An 8,051-nucleotide genomic window follows, 5' to 3' on the forward strand; every position below is an offset into this window, starting at 1 on the left:
TCCGATGGTGACAGTATTCTGGACCCCTCTGATCTACCCAACCGAGTTGGAATATTCATGGCTGGCACACAAGCAACACTTCATTCTTCGACCGATGCGCCAATGACCTCCGGTTCAGTAGCAGCGACGGCTGCCGGGGCAGGAGGCTCTGTACGCCCGCCGGCTCAAGTTCTATTAGATCTGTTTGATACATTGGCCGTGCTCATGGCAGAAGCTAACCCGGCGGATCAGGACGCCCACAACGCGGAGATAGGAAAGGTGAAGGAGAAGATCACCCAGGCCAAGGAAGACCTGGCAGCTGAGGATGCCAGGATGACCGCAGAGCGGGCCGCTTTAGACGCACAAGCCTACAGGCTCATGTTGGACCAGAATGCGTCGCATGAAGTCATGAGGAGGAAGTACCGATCCTGTTTGCCTTCGGTATTCGAGGCCAGAGACCTTTTCAACACCCCAGGTGCAGGAACCAGTAATCTGCCGGAGGTAAACCGGGCGGAAGCCCCTGTGACCGGCGCGCCGGTTCAGCCCTGTCGGACGGATCTGCCTCGTCAGAATACCGTTATACCTCAGGCTGTTTCTACACCTCCGAGTCACTACTCCAACCTGATGGACAATCTCGTTGTCGCTGCTGCACGGCTGGAGGCCATTCCAATCGAAGGTGACTCGCCGCAGGCAATAGAGACGCGGCGGGTCAAGGAGCTTCTGAGGATAGCTTTGGTCCAACAGGAAGCGTACTCGTACAGCCGCGACCGGATCCACTCGACCCCCCGTCCAAGCCAGAGCTATAGCAGGCATATGGATGAACCGGCAGTGTCGAGTAATGAATGACGTGGAGCACCCCGTGGCAACAACCCGGCGGGTGGTGCTGATAACGCTCAGGAAGTGGCGGACCGGGCCCGAGCGCGCAAGGAGGCCGAGTTAGCCGCACAGTATCAGGCTCAGCAGCTTACACCGGTTCGTCCAACTATCTCGATCAAACTTGGTGTTACTTCTAGTTCTTTGGGGGTGCCTTGCCTTGTCCCCGCTTTACGCAATGTGCGCCTGCCCAAGGATTTCAAAGGCCCGCGCAAAGTACCAAATTACATGGCAGATCAACCTCCAGAGACATGGGTGGAGAGCTATGATATGGCCATGGAGATGCTTGATGTGGATGACGCGGCGTGTGCGAAATACTTCACCATGATGCTTGAAGGAACGGCCCGTACTTGATTAAAAAGCTTGCTGGCTAATTCTATCAGTTCATGGGCCCAATTACGAGCCCGGTTTATCAGCAATTTCAAGGATACATGTAAGCAGCCTATGTCAATAGTGGACTTAGCTGCCTGTGTCTAGGAGGAAGGAGAATCAACGACTCATTGGGTGCGTCGGGTTTCACAAGTGTTGCATTCATTAGACCGCATCAACGCTGACACCGCAGTATTAACCCTAGAAGGCAATTGCCGGTTTGGGCCCCTAAAGCTGAAGTTGGGACGGATGAAGCGGCATTGCACTGACATGGGGACCCTCATGGCTGCTTTGGTAAAGTATGCTGATTCTGATAGTACCAAGGATCCCGAATCTGATGATGACAAGGCAGGAAAGGGAAAGAGGAACGTCAACTCCAAAGGGCAGCAGCATCATTTGGCAGGCAATGGTGGTGGAGGCAAGCGTAAAGCGGATGGTAACATGGACTTTGTGGCTAATACCAACGCGCAGGACAAGGGCCAGCGACACAGGGGTAAACCGCCAAATCGCAGTGGGGCGCCCAACCCTAACCCGGACCGCCTAAACTATCTACTGAGCCAGCCCTGTCCGAGACATGGGACGAAGGAGGCGCCAGCAAACCACCTTTGGAAGGATTGCTTCATTATGCAGGAGTTCAAGAATTCTAATGCTTTCAGGTATGATCACGGCTCCGGCGGTGGTTCAGGATCCGGGCCGGGTTACGGTGGAGGAAATTCCCGTTCAGGATTTAATGGTAATCCGGGCGGACATACTAATCAAAATAATCAGAACAACCAGGGTGGTTACAACCAACAGCAGCAACAGTCAGGTTACCAGAGCAACCCAAAGCAGTTGAGTAGTGGGCAGTACCATGTCTTCACCACTAGCTTGGACAAGCGAGACCGGAAGGTTCAGAGGCGGGCAGTCAACTCTGTTGAACCGGCCGTGCCCCGTTATCTACGCTGGTCTGAACAGCCAATCATATGGAGCAGAGAGGATCACCCTCCCCAGGTTGATAATCCGGGTCAGTTGGCTCTGGTGGTGGCGCCTCAGGTGGGAGGTTACAAGTTCACCAAAGTGCTCATGGATGGAGGGAGCAGCATTAATATCTTGTACTATGAGACCTTCCGTCGTATGGGACTAACAGATAAAAATCTCAAACCGTCTAATACGGTGTTCCACGGTGTGGTACCTGACAAATCAGCATATCCTGTTGGTAAGATAGCTCTGGAAGTGGCCTTTGGGGATGATCATGATTCCAGGTCGGAGACATTGACGTTTGAAGTGGTGAAAATCCAAAGTCCATATCACGCCCTGTTTGGGCGACCGGCCTACGCCAAGTTTATGGCGCGGCCCTGTTATGTGTATTTGCAGCTCAAGATGCCGGGTCACAAGGGGACAATAACGGTTCACGGAAGCCGTAAAATCTCTTTGGAGTGCGAGGAAGGAGATGCGGCCTACGCAAAGTCGGTTTGTGCCACCGAGGAGATGAAGTATTATAAGGACAATGTTGATCCGGCGGACATGACTCCATTAAAGAAGCCAATTATGGAGCATGATCCGGCCCTGAAGTTCAAATCAGCAGCAGAAACTAAGCTTGTTGACTTCGTACCTGGCGATTCGTCCAAGCAGTTCAGCATCAGTGCCAACTTGGATCCGAAATAGGAAAGCGCGCTCATCGAGTTCATCCATGAGAATCGGGACATTTTTGCATGGAAGCCCTCTGACATGCTAGGTGTACCGAGGCAACTCGCTGAGCACACCCTTAATGTGGATCCTAAATACAAACCGGTGAAACTGTTCCTCCGCCGGTTTAACGAAGAAAGACGCAAGGCGATTGGAGAAGAGGTAGCCAGGCTCTTAGCAGCTGGTTTTATTGTTGAAGTTTTTCACCCTAAGTGGCTTGCCAATCCGGTGCTAGTCCTTAAGAAAAACGGCACCTGGCACATGTGTGTGGATTACACAGATCTTAATAAAGCTTGTCCAGCAGATCCTTTTGCCCTCCCCCGTATTGATCAAATTATTGATGCTACGGCGGGTTGTGAGCGTTTAAGTTTTTTGGATGCATATCCTGGCTATCATCAGATCAAAATGGCAGTTAAGGACCAGGAGAAGACGGCATTCATAACTCCTTTCGGAGCCTTCTGCTATGTGTCTATGCCCTTTGGGCTCAAGAGTGCCCAGGAAACTTATCAACGGTGTGTACAAAATTGTCTTCACAAGAAGATTGGCCGTAATGTACATGCTTACATGGATGATATCGTGGTTAAGTCCAGGGAGAAGGAGACTCTGGTTCACGATTTGAAGGAAACCTTTGATAACCTAAGGACGTACAAGATGATGCTTAATCCGGACAAGTGTGTCTTTGGTGTACCTGCGGGCAAGTTATTGGGTTTTCTGGTGTCCAATAGGGGAATTCAGGCTAATCCGGAGAAGATCGCAGCCATCACCTCCCTGGCTAAACCGAAGTGTATCAATGATGTTCAGCGCCTGGCAGGCCGGATTGCCGCGTTAAGCTGGTTTATCAGCCGCCTTGGTGAGAAGGCAATCCCTTTGTATCAGATGTTGAAGAAGATGGATCAGTTCGTCTGGAGTTCCGCTGCTGATGAAGCATTTGAGGACTTAAAGCGGCAATTGGCCAGTCCGCCTGTGCTCGCCGCTCCCATTGACAAGGAGCTGTTACTGCTATATGTTGCTGCTAATGCTCGTGCGGTCAGCATGGCTATTGTGGTGGAGCGAAAGGAGGCAGGTAAGGAGCATCCGGTTCAACGTCCGGTCTATTATATCAGCAAGGTACTCATTGAGTCCAAGCAAAGGTATCCACATTGGCAGAAGCTGGTGTATGGAGTTTTTATGGCAAGCAGGAAGCTTAAGCAATACTTCCAAGGGCACCCAATTATGGTGGTCAGTTCTGCTCCTTTGGGGGATATCATCCAGAACCGGGAAGCGACTGGCCGGATTGCCAAGTGGGCTATAGAGCTTGGGCCACACGGTTTAAAGTATGTGCCTCGGACGGCGGTTAAGTCTCAAGCACTTGTTGATTTCATCAATGATTGGACGAAAATGCAAGCACCTGAAGAAAAGCCGGATCACACATATTGGACCATCCATTTTGACGGATCCAGGCAATTGGAAGGCTCGGGGGCTGGAGTCGTATTAACTTCCCCACGAGGTGATAAGTTTTGTTACGTTCTCCTCTTAATGTTCCCTTGTACTAACAATGCAGCTAAGTATGAAGCCTTGCTCCACGGTCTCCGGATGGCTAAGGAGATGAATCTAAGTCGAGTTAAGTGCTTCGGTGACTCGGATCTTGTGGCTCAGCAAGTATCTGGCACTTGGGACTCCAAGGACCCACTCATGGCAGCATATCATCGTGAGGTGGATATTGTTGCAGGTCACTTTAAAGGCTATCAGATGGACCACGTGGACCGGCGGAAGAATGAAGTGGTAGACGCTTTAAGCCGGCTGGGCTCTCAGCGCAAACCGGTCCTGCCCAATGTTTTTCTGGATGTGTTGCACAACCCGTCGGTCAAGATCCCTGGTGAAGCGGATTTGGCTATTCCTGATCCGGAGGCTCAATTGGTGGTAGCTCTTCATGTTATTCCGGATTGGATGCTTCCTTACCTGGCGTACAAGAACCGGGGCGAGTTACCAGAGGATGAGACTCTGGCCCGACAGATAATCCGGTGATCCAAGTCCATGACTATTATAAACGGTGAGTTGCATCATTGCAGTGTGTCAGGGGCGTTTCAGTGTTGTGTGTCTCCTGAAGAAGGCCGTGAAATTTTGCGTGAGATCCACGAAGGAGATTGTGGTCACCACGCCGGTTCAAAATCTCTGGTGGCTAAAGCGTTTCGCCATGGCTTCTATTGGTTAACTGCTCATGCTGATGAGGAGGATCTGGTCAGATGATGTGATGGTTGCCAAAAGTTTTCAAGACGTGCTCATGTGCCAGCTCAAGAATTGAGAATGATTCCAATTACTTGGTCGTTTGCGACTTGGGGGCTGGATATGGTTGGGCCTTTCAAAAGGCCCAAAGATAAGAAGACCCATCTCCTGGTGGCGGTTGACAAGTTTACAAAGTGGGTGGAGGCAGAACCTGTTAGCAAGTGTGATGCGGCCACGGCGGTTCAGTTCATCAAAAAAGTGATTTTCCAGTTTGGCTTTCCACACAGTATCATCACAGATAATGGTACAAATTTGTCCAAAGGTGCCATGAAGGAGTTCTGCGAACGAGAGCACATCCGGCTCGACGTTTCATCGGTGGCACACCCACAGTCCAATGGTCAAGCGGAAAGGGCTAATCAAGAGATCTTGAGAGGCATCAAGCCCCGGCTTATGGTTCCTTTGCAGAGAACACCGGGTTGTTGGGTAGAAGAGTTACCATCTGTGTTATGGAGTATCAATACTACATCCAACAGATCAACAGGATACACACCGTTCTTCATGGTTTACGGAGCGGAGGCGGTTCTCCCTAGTGATATCCGTCATGATTCACCCCGTGTGGCGGCTTATGTGGAAGCAGACAATGAGACAGCACGGCAAGACGCTTTGGACCTGTTGGATGAAGAACGTGACATAGCAGCCGCCCGCTCGGTGATTTACCAATAGGATCTTCGTTGTTATCACAGTCGCTGAGTCAGAACCAGAACCTTTCAGGAAGGAGATTTGGTGCTTCGGCTCATCCAAGATCACACTGATATGCATAAGCTATCCCCACCTTGGGAGGGACCTTTCATGGTCAGCAAGAATCTGCACAACGGGTCATACTATCTGATCGATATTCAAGAGCATAAAGACTCACGTACATCAGAGGAGGAGACCAACAGGCCGTGGAACATAGCTCATCTTTGGCCTTACTATACCTGAGCCATTGGCTCTACTTGTGTACATATTACGATGATGTATATATTATGATTAAATATAATAAACCAGAACCTCAGCTAAAGCGGGGCATCTATTCTGTTACATCATGTGTGGTTACACGGAGTTGTTCTAAAGCGGCCTCCGGTTTACCCCTTGAGTTAACTTTTCAAAAGCATCATGTTATATCACTTGGGGGGCTTGGTCGTGTCTGAACCAATGCAATACCTCTTGATAGGTGAGAGCCACCAGATCACTTGGGGACTTGGTCACGTCTGAACCAGTCATGCCTCTTGATCGGCCTAAGGCCACAGAATCACTTGGGGGCTTGGTCGAACCCGAACCATTGCCATGCTACTTGATCGTCATAAATGCCACGGTTTCATTTGGGGACCTGGCTGACTTGAACCATAGCTACACCTATCGGGAGCTTGGTCGTGTTCGACCATGGTAACGCCATCTGATCAGCTCAAATAAGCCTCTTTTTGCAAACGGTTTTGTCATTACCTTTGCTTCATACTTTTCTTTGAAAGATATTTCTTTCTATTTATATATATACAGGAGCTGCTATCTCCTCCAACAGTGTGGGTTTATGGAACCTCCATTTCAAGATTGCTAAGCCAGCTTCATGCCCAACGATGGCAGGTATTATGTATCTCAAAGATTTGATCATATGCTTAAATTTCAGATGTTTTGATTTTATATATGCAGACATCATACTCCGCCTGACGGTACAACCGCGGTGGCACTTTAAGATTTTTATGTTGCAGAAAATACTTTGGAAAGTTCATAACCCAAAGAAAGCACAAGTTGCAGTGGTTATGCACGCAGGCATATTAAGATCAAGAGTATCAGCTAGCCTATTACAAGGCAACACGGTGCCCAAAACAAGATCATTGTTTTTCAAAGGGGAAGCGGTTTAAATCGGCTGCCGGTTCAAGCTTGGTCACCAGCCTGGCCTGATGGTTGTGGGTCATCCCGCGCCGCTTCAACTTCAGTTTCTCTACCCAGTGGCTGGAAATCAATAGTTGTCCAGTCGATTCCCATTAATGCTTGAAAAACAGCTTCATCATGGATCAGCAACGACGGTTCAATATCGGGAGCGTAAGTATGCTTACGGATTGGAGGGATAAGATTTTCCGCTTCATGAATTGGTGTAGCTACTCGCTTGTTTTGATTGTCATAGTGGGCTTGATAATGAGATAAGTCTGCTTCTTCAGCCAATTGACAAGCTAGCGGACGCACGTCCCGGTTTATTGCTTGTAGATCCGCTTCACTAAACTCTGACCCGTCTTCCTTCAAGCTGGGATAGCCCTGAGCCACTTCAATAGGATCAAAATCCGGCACCCAAGCTTTTTCCCGGATTAAGGCATTGATCGCGCCGGTTCGAGCAGCAGATTTCTTCAGCTCTTCAACCCGGGCAAGAAGCACCGACAGTTTCGTCAGAGTGTCCTGAATCAAAGTGGGCGCCGGTTTGTTGTGGGATGCAGTACACATGATACGTTGTACACCAGTGTACAGTTGTTTGATCAATGTATAGGCGGCTTTCAATTTCTTCTGCACATCTGACCCCAAGTGACCAATGCGTGTCCCTGAAATATCATAAAGGGTTAACAAACCGGCAGCTCTGTAAGACGGCAGAATCAATTCAGAAGTCAAACCGGCTTACCAAAGATAGCAGTGGTCATGGCATGCATGTGCCGCTTTATGCTGGTCAGTTCATCCGCCATCGGTTTTAGTGCAGCCTCGGCATCTTCTGCTTTTTTGATTAAAGCGGATTTTTCAGTGGCCCAATCCGCCCGCTTCTTCTTGAAGCTCTCCTTAAGCTGTTCCATGGCGCTTAAAGCGCTGGTTAATTCCTCTTTTGCTTTGGAGGTTTCAGCTTGTTGGGATTTCAGATTTTCTTGGAGATCAGCGACTTGGCTTTCTTTCGTCTTCAGCTCAGCCTGCATGCAGACAGTTATATGATTCAGCAAAACGGTACAAGG

This window comes from Triticum aestivum, chromosome 7A (assembly GCF_018294505.1).
Source record: "Triticum aestivum cultivar Chinese Spring chromosome 7A, IWGSC CS RefSeq v2.1, whole genome shotgun sequence".
NCBI lineage: Eukaryota > Viridiplantae > Streptophyta > Magnoliopsida > Poales > Poaceae > Triticum > Triticum aestivum.